Source organism: Anolis carolinensis, chromosome 1 (assembly GCF_035594765.1).
Source record: "Anolis carolinensis isolate JA03-04 chromosome 1, rAnoCar3.1.pri, whole genome shotgun sequence".
NCBI lineage: Eukaryota > Metazoa > Chordata > Lepidosauria > Squamata > Dactyloidae > Anolis > Anolis carolinensis.
In genome coordinates this window covers 81,959,778-81,974,722 of record NC_085841.1, presented here as the reverse complement: position 1 = coordinate 81,974,722, position 14,945 = coordinate 81,959,778, and positions in this window count along the sequence as shown.

The window sequence follows — 14,945 nt, the reverse complement described above, 5'->3', positions numbered from 1 at the left end:
AACAGGAGAAGCTTCAGCACACTTTAATGTTGGCTCACTATAGCTGCTCCTAAATGAAGACACGAGACTTGCTGTGTTATCACTAGAAACTTTACTACAGGAAACATTGACATGAAAAAGCCAAGAATGCGAGGCACCGGTCAGCATTCCTTTATATACCCTCCCCCCCCCCATTCAAAGACACAGTTCCCACCTTAGAAAAACCCTGCCAAGTCCAGCAGCCATCGCATTGCAGGTGTCTTATCAGTTCATAATGTTAGTGACCCTGATTTCTGGCGCCATAATCCAGGCCCTGAAAGCAAGGTTCTGACACTTTAATGTTCTGCTTTTTTATCCCTAGTAGAAAACACAAAATGATTTCTAAATGCTGATGAGCCGGGGCTCAAGTGTGCTGTGAAGGTGTCACATTTTGAACTCAAGGGGGGAAGAGGAGGCGGAGGCCAACTGCATTTGTGGGCAGAAGGTTCTGTCACTCGATGGAGCTGGGCTGATGACAGTTCTAAAGGGACACTGTATTTGGAGGTGAGATATCAAGAGGGTGGTTGACGACAGGAAAGAGAAAGGGGGGAATACTTCGGGTAAGTGAGACCTTTGGCCTGGGCTGCTCTTGCTATCTGGGGAGCAAGTGTGTTTGCAGATCTCATTTCTAAACCATCCTCGGCACAGATGGCAGGCCCCAAGATAAAAAGAAGAAAATGAGAAATTACAGAAGAAATTAACATAGAACATTTACAGAGAAAAGAAAAACAAGGGCAGCTGATCTGGATTTCAGTTGAGGTTTTTTTTTCCTCTTTAGACTTCTCCCAGTTCACTTGGGATGCAAAGAAGATATTTGTGTCACCCTAGACAGAACATTGGAAATATTTTCATTGCCTATGAGAGGTTTCTCCCCTATGAAAAATACCAACATTTTGCTATCATAAGCAGCACTTGCAGAAATGTCTGCCTTTGGGACAAAAAACGATTTTGTGCAACAAATTGTATGGTATTTTGTACAAAAAAAGTCATGTAATCTTTGTCAACAAGGTCCTGAGATGTGAAAATTGATGAAAAAATGTGAAAGACTATCATGTTCTCACACAGCAATGAGAAATCCTCTCATTCCTGGATGGAAGAGCAAAATAAGCGAAGATGTATATCCTCATTCATTGTTACATTTGCAGGGCTGGCCCTAAAATTAAGCACAACAGCCACCATAAACAGCAGATTTTGAGTGTCACGAGAAGGTGGCAAGTTGCTAGTTGTTTTTATTTGTAAGTATTATATGTTTGCAACTGGGAAGTGAGGAGGGGAAAGGCTTATGATATTGATATTGAATTTAAACTGCAATAATTTGAAGATCCTGCCTGGCAAGAAATGCTAGCTATTAATTAATTTCCCAGATTAGAATTAACACACCAAAGGCAGTTGAAGACATAAGACAAAGGCAGATTTATTCATCCATGGCCATAGGAAGGAGACCTGTGGACTCATGCCCAAGAGACAAGTCTGCCCACATATGTTCCTGCAAGGAGCTAAATAGAATCTGTTTTACTGTTACAGTTTGAATTCTCCCTCCCTGGCCTGGGGTTGACTCAGCCTTTGATGGTACAGCTAGAAATCTCCTCCCAGCCAGGTTGGGGCTAGGCTCAGGGGGTGGGGAAAAGTCCAGAGGGGAGGTTGACATGTACGCAGCAGGGGTGATGGGATTATGAAATCCAGGCCCAGGAGAAGAATGGATGGTCTGGTCAGAAGGAAGCTTGACTTGACAAACCTTTTTTTGAGAGTATATGAATGTTTCTCACACCCTTGTTTGTCATTGCCTGGGACTGGTTCACAATAGCAGGTTCGTTTAACATGGATTTCAGTTCCTTTGCCACATGTTCATTTTTGTGCAGGCATTAGGCAAGCTAGGCGGTTGCTGGGGGTGCCGTTGAGGCAACTCCACCCAGGCATGGCCTTCCTGCCTCCGCGGCCATGGCCTAGTCTGCCTCCGTGATGGCCGCAGCCAGGCCACGGCCACAGGAAGGCCACGCATGGGCAGGGGTGCCTCAACAGTTCTCCCTAGAGGATGGTGTCTTCAGAAACCATTGAGGCACCTCTGCCCAGGCATGGCCTTCCTGCCTCCATGGCCTGGCCTAGCCTCCAACCAGGCCGCCCTGCTGCCCCTTTAAGGACGGGGAAGCCATCCTGGCCTGCGCCTGAGAGCTTTCTCCTCCCCGCCAAAGACACCTTCCCAAGGAGGTGCAGGCCAGGATCACTTTCCTGTCCTTAAAGGGGCAGCAGGCCGGCCTGGTTGGAGGCAGGACGAATTCTTACCTGCTGGGACCTTTGGCAACGCGTCCAGAGGCAGGCGGCAGGACTGAGCTGTAAACTGGCACTGAGATGGGTGGCTATTTGTGCCATGCAGCCACCTGGCCCCACCCCGCCTCTGGTGGATGTCTTTGGCCCCACCCCACCCCTGGTGGATGAGTGAGATGGGCAGGGCGCTCTCTCTGACCACTGCGCATGTGCCATGTGGCCGCTTGGCACATGCGCAGTGATCGGAGAGGGTGTCTAAACTGGAGAGATGAAGATATGGCTCTTACCCATTCCCCCAAAAAATCTCAGAGATTGAGAGAGAAAAGAAAATGATGTCCAAATCCAAGTTGCCATAGTCATAGAATCTCTTTTATTCCCATACTTCAAGGCAGAAATATGTGGAATGTGATGTGATGTCAAAGGAAAACTAACTTTGAGCAAGATTCCTTTGTCCCACCACTACAGATTCATTGGGATCTACATCATCCCAAAACAAATAGAACAAAGGTGATCTCTCTCTTTTTCTTTTTCCAACCCTTTTCAGAATGAATAGGACCTATCTTCTAGATCAGAGATGAATTTTAGATAGGCTTGAACCACATATCTTTTGTGTTTGAAATTAAATTCCCTGTATTTGTGAACAGCTGCTTCACAAATATAACAGGTGTACCATGCCATTAATATGAAGATAGAGAGATGGAGGAATTTCTGCCTGCAGCTGATTCAGACACAGTGAAGTCTGGAGGAGGAAAGTATGAAGGGTGGAATGGCTCATCTCATTCATTGTATCTGTTCCTCATTAAAACCCATATTCCTGTCCTTTCTGTCTCCAGAAAGCACATGATCCTTGGCAGATGTTGCCAGTAATAATAGAATAACAAGAACAACAAGGTTTTATCTCACAGTTTTTGCAAAAGTGCTTGCCTATATCATAAGCTAAGTGAATTTTGCAGCTGCCCTAAGGCAAATCTAAAAGGTGTCAATAGCCAGGTTAGAAAGTTGTCATGGGAACTAAACACTTTAATTAGGCTCCTCTGCCTGCAGCCAGTAGATTTTTAACTTAAGAATGTCAAAGGGATGGAGGAGAATTGCTATGTGATTTCCCAAGGGTTTTTTTTATATAACTTTTGGGATGCAAAAGAATATATTCAGGAAATGAAGAGGAAAAAAACCCTAACTTTTGGATTAGTCCTGTAAATGAATCCACTGCTATCACCAGCTCCCCATTTAAAATTATCAATTTATCCAATACTCCAGCCACTTCCTCCTGCAAAGGATCATTATCTTGACACGGTGCTGGAGCTTGAGTGCCTTGATGATTCGATGCGCTGGACTGTGAAGGGGCACCCAAGATGGGAAGGCCATGGCAGAGAGGTCAGACTAAATCCAATCCCTGGGGAAGGTAATGGCAACCCACCCCAGTATTCTTGCCATGAAAACTAAATGGATCAGTACAACCAGAGATGTCGGTATACCATCGGAAGATAGGACTCCCAGGTCAGAAGATGGTCAAAATGCTACTGGGGAGTAACAGAGGATAAGCTCAAATAGCCCACAGGCTGATAGAATTTTGCCAGGAAAATTCACTATGGATAATAAACACTCTCTTCCAACAACCAAAAAGACGGCTTTACACATGGACTTCACCAGATGGTCAACACTGAAATCAGATTGACTACATCCTTTGCAGCCAAAGATGGTGGACATCCATCGAGTCGGTGAAAACAAGACCTGGAGCTGACTGTAGTTCAGATCATGAACTTCTTATTGCACAATTTAGAATCAGACTAAAGAGATTGGGGAAAATACACAGACCAGTTAGATATGATCTCACAAATATTCCTAGTGAATATTCAGTGGAGATTTCAGGGACTAGATTTAATAAAGAGAGTCCCAGAAGAACTATGGACAGAAGTTCATAACATTGTTTCAAGAGGCGACAACAAAGTACGTCCCGAATAAAAAGAAAACCAAAAAGGCAAGATGGCTGTCTGCTGAGACACTGGAAGTAGACCAAGAAAGAAGGAAGGCGGAAGGAAACAGTGATAGGGGAGAAATGACCGATTAAATGGACAATTCCAGAGGCTAGCCAGAAGAGACAAGGAACTATTTTTAAACAAGAAATGCATGGAAGTGGAAGAAGACAATAGAATAGGAAAGACAAGAGACCTCTTCCAGAAAATCAGAACGCTAAAGAATGCTCAAACTTTCATACAGTGGCAATTACCTCACATTCCAGTAAGGTAATGCTCAAGATCCTGCAAGGCAGACTCCAGCAATACATGGAGCAAGAGATGCCAGATGTCCAAGCTGGGTTTAGAAAAGGCAGAGGAACGAGAAACCAAATTGCCAATATCTGCTGGATAATGGAGGAAGCCAGGGAGTTTCAGAAAAACATCTATTTCTATTTTATTGACTATTCTAAAGCCTCCGACTGTATGGATCATAATAAATTGTGGCAAGTTCTTGGTGGTATGGGGATACCAAGTCACCTTGTCTGTCTCCTGAGAAATCTGTATAACGACCAAGTAGCAACAGTAAGAACAGACCATGGAACAATAGATTGCTTCAAGATTGGGAAAGGAGTACGACAGGGCTGTATACTCTCACTCTACCTATTCAACTTGTATGCAGAACACATCATGCGATGTGTGGGGCTTGACAAATCCAAGGCCAGAGTTAAAATTGCTGGAAGAAACATGAACAACCTTAGATATGCAGATGATACCACTCTGATGGCTGAAAATGAGGAGGAGCTGAGGAGCCTGATCACCAAAGTGAAAGAAGAAAGTGCAAAAGCTGGGTTGCAGTTAAACATCAAGAAAACCTAGAATATGGCAGCCAGACTGATTGATAACTGGCAAATAGAGGGAGAAAACGTGGAGGCAGTAATAGACTTTATATTTCTAGGCTCAAAGATCACTGCAGATGCAGACTGCAGCCAGGAAACCAGAAGACGTTTACTTCTTGGGCTATGGCGCAAGCTGGTTAGCAGCCAACTGCAAGAAATCACTCTGACCAAGAGGTCATGAGTGCGAGGCCAGCCCGTGCCTGCGTCCGTCTCTGTCTCTGTTCTATGTTGTGGCATTGAATGTTTGCCTTATGTGTGCAATGTGATCCTGAGTCCCCTTCGGGATGGGAAGGGCGGAATATAAATACTATAAATAAATAAATAAATAAATAAATAATTCTTGAGAGGAGAGCAATGGCCATCCTCAATAAAAAAGTGAAGAGACATCACACTGGCAACAAAGGTCTACATAGTTAAAGCAATGGTATTCCCCATAGTAACCTATGGATGCAAGAGCTGGACCATAAGGAAAGCTGAGCAAAGTAAGATAGATGCTTTTGAATTGTGGTGTTAGAGGAAACTTCTGAGAATGCCTTGGACCGCAAGAAGATCCAACCAGTCCATACTCCAGGAAATAATGCTCGGCTGCTCACTGGAGGGAAGGGTATTAGAGGCAAAGATGAAGTACTTTGGCCACATAATGAGAAGTCAGGCAAGCTTGGAAAAGATCATTATGCTGGGGGGAAAGGAAGGAAAAAGGAATAGAGGCCGACCAAGGGCAAGATGGATGGATGGCATCCTTGAAGTGACTGGGTTGACATTGAAGGAACTGGGGGCGGTGACAGCTGACAGGAATCTCTGGTGTGGGCTGGTCCATGAAGTCATAAAGAGTAGGAAGCGGCTGAACGAATAAACAACAAACCAGCCACTTCTGCCTGCCTGTCTGAAACCTGGAGTTCTTCAATCCTTCAGAAGGTTCAGCTATGCCTCCTGCTTTAATCCAATTATGTCCAGAAGTAGCAATATAATAGGCATTTAAAAAAAAGCCCTCCAAGGGTAAAAGCAGATAGATAAAAAAATCCAACATGCAATGGCAGCTGATAGTTTCCATATGAGTAGTGTGGTGAATCAACCTTAGCTTTTATATCAGATTTTAGAAGAGCCATGCAAAGTGCTTGACCAGAAACTATCTAATTGGTCCAGCACCTTGACCAAGAACTTTAAATAACAGGCTAACTCTTGCAGCTGATTCACCACTCCGCTGGCACAGTGGTTGTCAGCCACGACTTCTTCTATATATTTTTCTGATCATTGGTGAGCTTGATCCATTCAGAATGGACAACTGGACATTAACATCATGTGACCATCTCCTTATTTTTATGAATATAAATCGACCTAGACATTCAGATTTCATTGGACCATGAAAATATTTTTGTCCTCATAATGCAATGGAACTAAAACCACTATTACAAATGATGTGATTGAAGAAAAGACCTTCTAATCAAATTCCAAAATAGGGGGGGGGATCTGGATGGACCTCATAGAAAGCTTCCAAAACATAGACAGAGTTCATGGTTTTATCCCTGAACTCAGTCCCATCCCGTTTCACCTATGCTCTGATCTCAAACACAAGATGTACACTAATTCGTTAAAAATATGCATTAACAGGTAATGATCACCATTCTGTTAGTGGCATGTATGTGCATAAGTATAGTTTGTGCTCGCATGTGTCCCTCTTTGAACACAGAGAGCTTATTTTGTCCGGAGCAGGCGGAGGATAACATGGTACATTTTACAATGGCTGTGAAGGCAGAAGAAGGCTGCAACAGACTGAGAAGCCACTCTCGTTGTGTTAATCACACCACTGCTGAGACCTCAATCTGTGAAGACTGTGTGTTGACCGGCCGTGCACTGACATTCACTAGGGTTGTCCAAAAAATCGTTTTGATTCTTATATTGGAATTATTTCAGATTGTTCTCTCTTTTTGAAAAGCATTCCGAGACATTGTCTTACGGCGCAACCGGCAATGTAATTGGAACCATCGTTGGCCCATTCTCTAATTGTCTCTTAATGTTTTGTTAATTTTTTTCCCCCAATTTTTTTTTAAAATATATTTTTTAAAATATTTTTAAAAATTATTTTGTTTCTGCAACCTATCTTGAATGGGAGCTTAGCGCAGCCTAACTTGGCTGCCGCTCCCCAACATGGCTGCCGCTCCCCGGCCAATCAGAAGCTTCCACGATGGATGCAAAGGTCCTCTGCGTCCACGTGGAAGATTGGCATGAAGCCCGTTGCGCAGCCCGGGAGAGCCATTCTAGGATGGGTTTTGCGCGGAGAGGGTGGTGGTGTGGAAGCGGAGAGCAAGCATGCCTGTCTTGAGGGGGAGAGGGAGAAGGAGAGCAAGCAAACCTGTCTTGAGGGAGAGAGGGAGAAGGGGTCCGGTCTGGTCTGGTTTGGTTTGGAGAAAGGGTTAGGCTTTTGTTGCTGGTTCCTTCTCTTGTGAGTGACTGGGTGTGTTAATTTTTGGTAGCGCTCAGCTATAGAGCTGAGAATTCCAGGGTTCTTTTTTCCATATTAAAAAAAATATATCTAGTAGGCTTGATCGATCCATGAAAAATTTGATTCTAAACTCGTTTCAAAACTAGAGGGGGCATTTTTTCGTTTTTGTTGCTAATAACGAATTTGGCCCCCAAAATTTTTCGAAATTAACGAAAATTCGTTATTTTCGAAATTAATTCGTTAATGGCGGACGCGCATGCGCGGTGGCCCAAAAACAGCCCGAAGGGGGGGGACTTAGGGGGCTCTCCCGCCCTCATTTTTTGAGTGATCTTCTTCAAACTTGGTACAGTGGTAGAACACATTTAACACTGATAGCTCACCAAAATGTGGAACGTTTCCCTTATCCTCTGATTTTTGGCAAATTTTCATAGCTTTTATAATAAACCATTTTTTAATAATTGCAGAAATCTGTTCCTGGTTTGAAAGTCTTATTTCCTGTTAAATTGGGTTGTCTTTACTGTGAAAGTCATTGCTCTACTTCAGAAACTTTGTTTTTGTGGCTGAAACTTTGTTAAATTGGTGTAGTCCCTGCATATGTGTGTGTGTAAAGGTATCCCTTGACGTTAAGTTCAGTCATGTCTGACTCTGGGGGTTGTGCTCACCTCCATTTCTAAGCCCAAGAGCCAGTGTTGTCCATAGACACCTCCAAGGTCATGTGGCCGGCATGACTACATGGAGTGCCATTACCTTCCCGCCACAGCGGTACCTATTCATCTACTCACATTGGCATGTTTTCAAGCTGCTAGGTTGGCAGAAGCTGGAGCTAACAGCGGGCGCTCACTCTGCTCCCGGGATTTGAACCTGGGACTTTTCGGTCTGCAAGTTCAGCAGCTCAATGCTTTAACACACTTCGCCATTGGGGCTCATACACATACAATGTGGAGAATATGTGGAAAGGCCACAGACTTGCGGGCCAAGAACCTCCACAAAGGGTGACGGCGCATTCCACAAGAGCCGTAGCGGCATCCCAAGCCTTTCTCAAAGGTGTCCCCCTTGAGGATATTTGTAGTCCGGCGACGTGGTCATCATCATTCACCTTCGCCTCACACTACAAACTTGACATCATGACGCGGCGTTTGGGAGAGCGGTTCTCTTCTCGTGCGTGGCATGACCCGCCACCTCCGGTGAGTAGCTTGCTAATCCCCCATATGTGCGATTTCCACAGAAGCACCATGAAGGAGAAAATGCGGTTGCTTAGTACGCTAGATAAAGGAGTAAAAATAATATACACAATAGATATATGAAACTCCCTTCCCAGTTGGGTCAAGCAAAAGCAAACTGCTGCAAACTGCAGCCTCTTCTAGAATATGTGTCCTTCTTCCTGGTTAACCTTTAATCGTTTTAATCAAGTTCAGGTGAATCTTGGCGACTTTTCGAATGTGAAACATGGTATGGAATGAACTTTTGCCTTGGCTGCCTTCCAGATCAGGCTTATAACCAGCCTATTATGGGCCACAAATTAAAGAAAATTCAATCCCATTTAAGCACAACATGAACAGTTTTGATGCAAAAACCATAAACTCTGTTTATTAAACTCTACGATCCAAACTTTAGAACAACTTGCAAACAATTGAAGGTTAGACCACAGTAATAATAACCAATTCTATTCCTTTCCAAAATATACACATAAAATAGTATCTTTCTTTCCAATAGCATATAAACTTTCCTTTGTTTACAAAACAAAATTCTAGACAGTAGCCATTTAGAAGATATTTCTATATTTTCCCTGCAAAGGATAGGGCTGCATCCCTCTGGAGACACACATGATAACCCGGACATGATATACGGCACTTATATACGTTAAATAAACATGATGTCATTGCATATATAAAAGAAGCATGATATTAGGCAATTATAGTTGCAAATAATATAATTAAATATGTAAAAATTATACATCCATACATAAAAGAAACATGTAAAGTAACTGCATATATAAAACACAAAATAAAATATGATATAAGGCAATTACAGATGTAAAAGGAACGTGATATTACATATGTAAAAAACATGATTATATGTATAAAAAAGCATGATACAAGGTGTCAGGATCTAGGCTGCTGGGCACCAATAACGATACACTGAGGCCAGATTCTATCTAATATTTTTATTAAAGGAATATATAAAGTCATTAAAAACAAGTGTAGAATAAAGTTCAGAAGCAGACCTTTCAAATGAGGCCAAATATAGTCCAGTAGATTATTGTCCAATATGAAATATTAGAGTCCAAAGATTATAATCCAATAACCGCAACACACGCTTTGCCAAGCAAAGCGTTGGGAAAACAGCAAAAGTCTTGAATCCAATGAAGCTTGACACAAGGCTGAAAGTAACTTGGAACGTGGCTGGAGCTGTGGCTAAAGGCAAAGCAACTTGAAGCATGGAACAAGATCTGTGGTAAATCCGTGAGACGAGGACAAGGCTTGGAACTAGATTCAGGAGGCAAGGAACAGGATTCGAAGTCCACACACACGACCTCTCTCCAGGAGCTGACGAATTGACTCCGCAAGGAATCCTTCGCGCAATTTCCCTATATTCGGTCTCGTTTCCCCAAACAACAATCACTTTCCCTAGAGAACAGGGAGCGAAGGAAACCAGCTTGCAGGTGCAAGACTCCCCGTATTTTCTCAGGGGAAATACTTCTAATCAGTGGCATATTTGGCAGCAAGGCGAGCACTCCTTCTAAATTTCTCTCTCGATCCTCTATCAGTCGTGTAGGCCTGTTTTCACCCATAAGGGGGAGAGTTCCAACCAAGGTCAGGTTTAATTGGTTCTTGGACTAGAACTTCAGGCAGCTGGCAAGGCTCTGACTCCGACCGGAAATCTGGGGAAAACTCCATATTTTCCTCCTCATCTGCCACAATACTGTCAGGAATAGGACTGCAGGGCCCATGAGTCATCACACTAGGCAACTGACACATCTAAAAGAAACACAATATAATTAACCTAGGTACAACAAATGTGAAAGAAGGCAACAATATACATAAAAAAAACATTTCTGGACTCACAAATGTAGTCTAAGAGAATTGGACTTCCATTCTCCAAACCTGAAACAAAGTGGGAGGAAATGTAAAGAGTGTTAATGATGCTCAAAATCAAATGTTGTTCTTTTCCAAAGTCAAACTAAAACAAAGAATAAATGCTTCGGTCTTCTCCTGATCTTATCTCCTCACCTTGCGTCCAGCCGAGTTGCGTCCGCACTTGCGATACAGCGACCTCTTCCCTTGGCTCAGTGGGCAGTATTTTAAAGTATGGGCCTTTTTGCCCGTGGCACCGCAGAGCGGACAGGTGTATTTGCGCAAGATGGGGCACTCCATGGTGCCGTCCATCCCCTTCAGCCGGTGGGACGAATAGACCTGCTTGGATTCCCCGTTGTGTTTGCAGAAATTGCAAATCTCCTTGTTTTGGGAAGCCTGGCCATTGGCACTACCTTTGGAGCTCTTGCTGCTGGAACCGCTTCCATTAACCCATTGTGATGCTGTTTCAAAGTTGTCCTCGTTGAGGACTAGCTGCATGTCGTAGTCCATTGTGTCCCAACTCTGAGATGGAAACGGGACCTTCTTGCGTTCCGCGATGATCTCCGTAACCACTTTCGCAAGGCTCAGATAGTCCTTCCATCTGTCAAACTCCCTGAACATGGAAGGGGCATAATGTGGCACGTGCATGGCTGATCCGGAGAGCATGGTGCCAATTCTACCCTGGTGTGGACACACACTGAATGCCACATATTGGAGGCGGAGTCTTTGTTTTATATATAAGGGGAGGGGTTCAAAACCTTTCACATTGGACCCTCCCATCAATTTTTACCCTCCTTTGCCCTAGATTTAACCTACACATGTCTAGACATCACAGGTTTTCAAGGAAGAGTTGGGTTTTTCCAATTCTTTCACTTCGGAGGTAATGCCAGAGTTTGTCCCTTGAGGCAGTGGTTCTCGACTTGTGGGTCCCCAGATGTTTTGGCCTTCAACTCCCAGAAATCCTAACAGCTGGTAAACTGGCTGGGATTTCTGGGACTTGTAGGTCAAAACACCTGGAGATCCACAGGTTGAGAACCACTGCCTTAAGGGAACGTTAGCAGTTGTGGTTCTGTTTGTCCATCCAAAAATGAGTTGCATTTCTGCCTTGGATGAAATAGCAACATTGCACATCCAACGTTTGCCAAAGTCCTGAAGGACGGATCCAGTAATGATGAAGCCTGCAAGAGTGTTATATTGCTTTTGCATGGCAGAATAGCATTGGACTGGATGGTCTCTTCTAGCTTTATGATTCTATGATTCTATCATTTTAGGATTCTAGGACTTTTGGGATGATTCTGTGACTTGGTTCTTTGAGTCTATGACTTTAGGGACCATGTTTCTATTATTCCATGACTTCTGTGACCATATTTCTATGACTTTTGAGACCATTCATGGGCCATCTGGCTAGTTTTCCGGGACGGTAAATGATATATCGGTTACAGCATCAGATATTTCTGGATACAGTAGAGTCTCACTTATCCAACATAAACGGGCCAGCAGAACGTTGGATAAGCAAATATGTTGGATGATAAGGAGACATTAAGGAAAAGCCTATTGAACATCAAATTAGGTTATTTTACAAATTAAGCAACAAAACATCATGTTTAACAGCAAATTTGACAGAAAAGGTAGTTCAATACGCAGTAATATTACGTAGTAATTACTGTATTTACAAATTAACCCCCAAATATCATGATGTATTGAAAACATTGACTACAAAAATGGCTTGGATAATCCAGAACATTGGATAAGCGAGTGTTGGATAAGTGAGACTCTACTGTATATTGTTTTTGCATGGCAGAATGGCGTTGAACTGGATGGTCTCTTCTAGCTTTATGATTCTAGGATGTTTGGTGCCATGTTTCTATGATTCTATCATTTTGTTGTCGAGCAATTTAGAACAGTATTGGATACCTGTAACTGTTTCTTTGAGTGGTGTTCTGTGGAAACACAACCCGCCCATCCTCCCCGCTGATTTCATGAAAAGAAAAGAAAAGAAAGAAAAAGCCACATCCGGCAAGGCCCACACACTGAAATACTAGGCCGGCCACCGTTGGCCGGCACGCTTCCCTGACAGGAAGAAAGAGGGGCCGCCGCCCCAAAGAAGGCTTCTGTGCAAGATTGCACAAAGGGGTAAAGAACGACAGCCGCGAGAGAAGAGAGAGGCGGTGCATCGTGGGAAACACGTCGACCACGTAGGCCGACAAGGCCCACACGTTGAAATACTAGGCCGGCCACCGTTGGCCGGCACGCTTCCCTGTGAGGAAGAAAGAGGGGCCGCCGCCCCAAAGGAGGCTTCTGTGCAAAATCGCATAAAGGGGTAAAGAACGACAGCTGTGAAAGAAGAGGAAAGGGAAGCGGTGCATAGTGGGAAACATGTCCACCACGTAGGCCAAAAAGGCCCACACTTTAAAATACTGCCACCGTTGGCCGGCACGCTTCCCTGTGAGGAAGAAAGAGGGGCCGCCGCCCCAAAGGAGGCTTCTGTGCAAAATCGCACAAAGGGGTAAAGAACGACAGCCGGCGAGAGAAGAGAGATGCGGTGCATCGTGGGAAACTCGACCACGTAGGCCGAGAGGCAGCAAAAAGAAAAGAAAAGAAAAGAAAGAAAAAAGACACAGGCGACAAGGCCCATACATTAAGCCGGGCCGGCCACTGTTTGCCGGCACGCATCCCTGAGAGAGAGAGAGAGAGAGAAAAAACCAGAGGACACCGCCCCAAAGGAGGCTTCTGTGCAAAATCGCATAAAGGGCTAAAGAACGACAGCCGGCGAGAGAAGAGAGAGGCGGTGCATCGGGGGAAACTCGGCCACGTAGGCCGAGAGGCAGCAAAGACCAAAGAAAAGACAGAAGAAGCCACGGCCAAAAAGGCCCACACTTTAAAATACTAGGCCGGCCACCGTTGGCCGGCACGCTTCCCAGAGACAGAGAGAGAAGAAAAAAACCAGGAAATGTGGGCCCAAGCCCCTCAGACCCGGGGGGCCGGCCACCGTTGGCCGGCCCCACGCCCACACACCACAACCCACGGGGAAGGGCATGCTTTCTTAACGTCTGCTTTAGAAATGTGGGCCCAAGCCCCTCAGACCCGGGGGGCCGGCCACCGTTGGCCGGCCCCACGCCCACACCGCTGAACCAACAGGGGGAAGGGCATGCTTTCTTAACGTCTGCTTTCAAAATGTGGGCCCAAGCCCCTCAGACCCGGCGGGCCAGCCACCGTTGGCCGGCCCCACGGCCACACACCACAACCCACGGGGAAGGGCATGCTTTCTTAACGTCTGCTTTCAAAATGTGGGCCCAAGCCCCTCAGACCCGGCGGGCCAGCCACCGTTGGCCGGCCCCACGGCCACACACCACAACCCACGGGGAAGGGCATGCTTTCTTAACGTCTGCTTTCAAAATGTGGGCCCAAGCCCCTCAGACCCGGGGGGCCGGCCACCGTTGGCCGGCCCCACGCCCACACCGCTGAACCAACAGGGGGAAGGGCATGCTTTCTTAACATCTGCTTTCAAAATGTGGGCCCAAGCCCCTCAGACCCGGCGGGCCGGCCACCGTTGGCCGGCCCCACGCCCACACACCACAACCCACGGGGAAGGGCATGCTTTCTTAACGTCTGCTTTCAAAATGTGGGCCCAAGCCCCTCAGACCCGGGGGGCCGGCCACCGTTGGCCGGCCCCACGCCCACACCACAACCCACGGGGAAGGGCATGCTTTCTTAACGTCTGCTTTCAAAATGTGGGCCCAAGCCCCTCAGGCCCGGGGGGCCGGCCACCGTTGGCCGGCACCACGCCCACACCGCTGAACCCACAGGGGGAAGGGCATGCTTTCTTAACGTCTGCTTTCAAAATGTGGGCCCAAGCCCCTCAGACCCGGGGGGCCGGCCACCGTTGGCCGGCACCACGCCCACACCGCTGAACCCACAGGGGGAAGGGCATGCTTTCTTAACGTCTGCTTTCAAAATGTGGGCCCAAGCCCCTCAGACCCGGGGGGCCGGCCACCGTTGGCCGGCACCACGCCCACACCGCTGAACCCACAGGGGGAAGGGCATGCTTTCTTTACGTCTGCTTTTGAAATGTGGGACCACTCCCCTTAGACCAGGGCGGCCGGCCACTGTTGGCCGGCCCCACGCCCACCCCCAACAACCCATGACACAAAGATACACTCCATAACAGCAAACCGTCAAGCCTCTGGAAAAATCTAGCCATTTCTGTAGTCAATGATTCCATTACATTGTGATATTTTGCAGCCAAATTCATAAAGTATGCAATAGCAACATATCATTTCAGCATATACAACGACTTCTT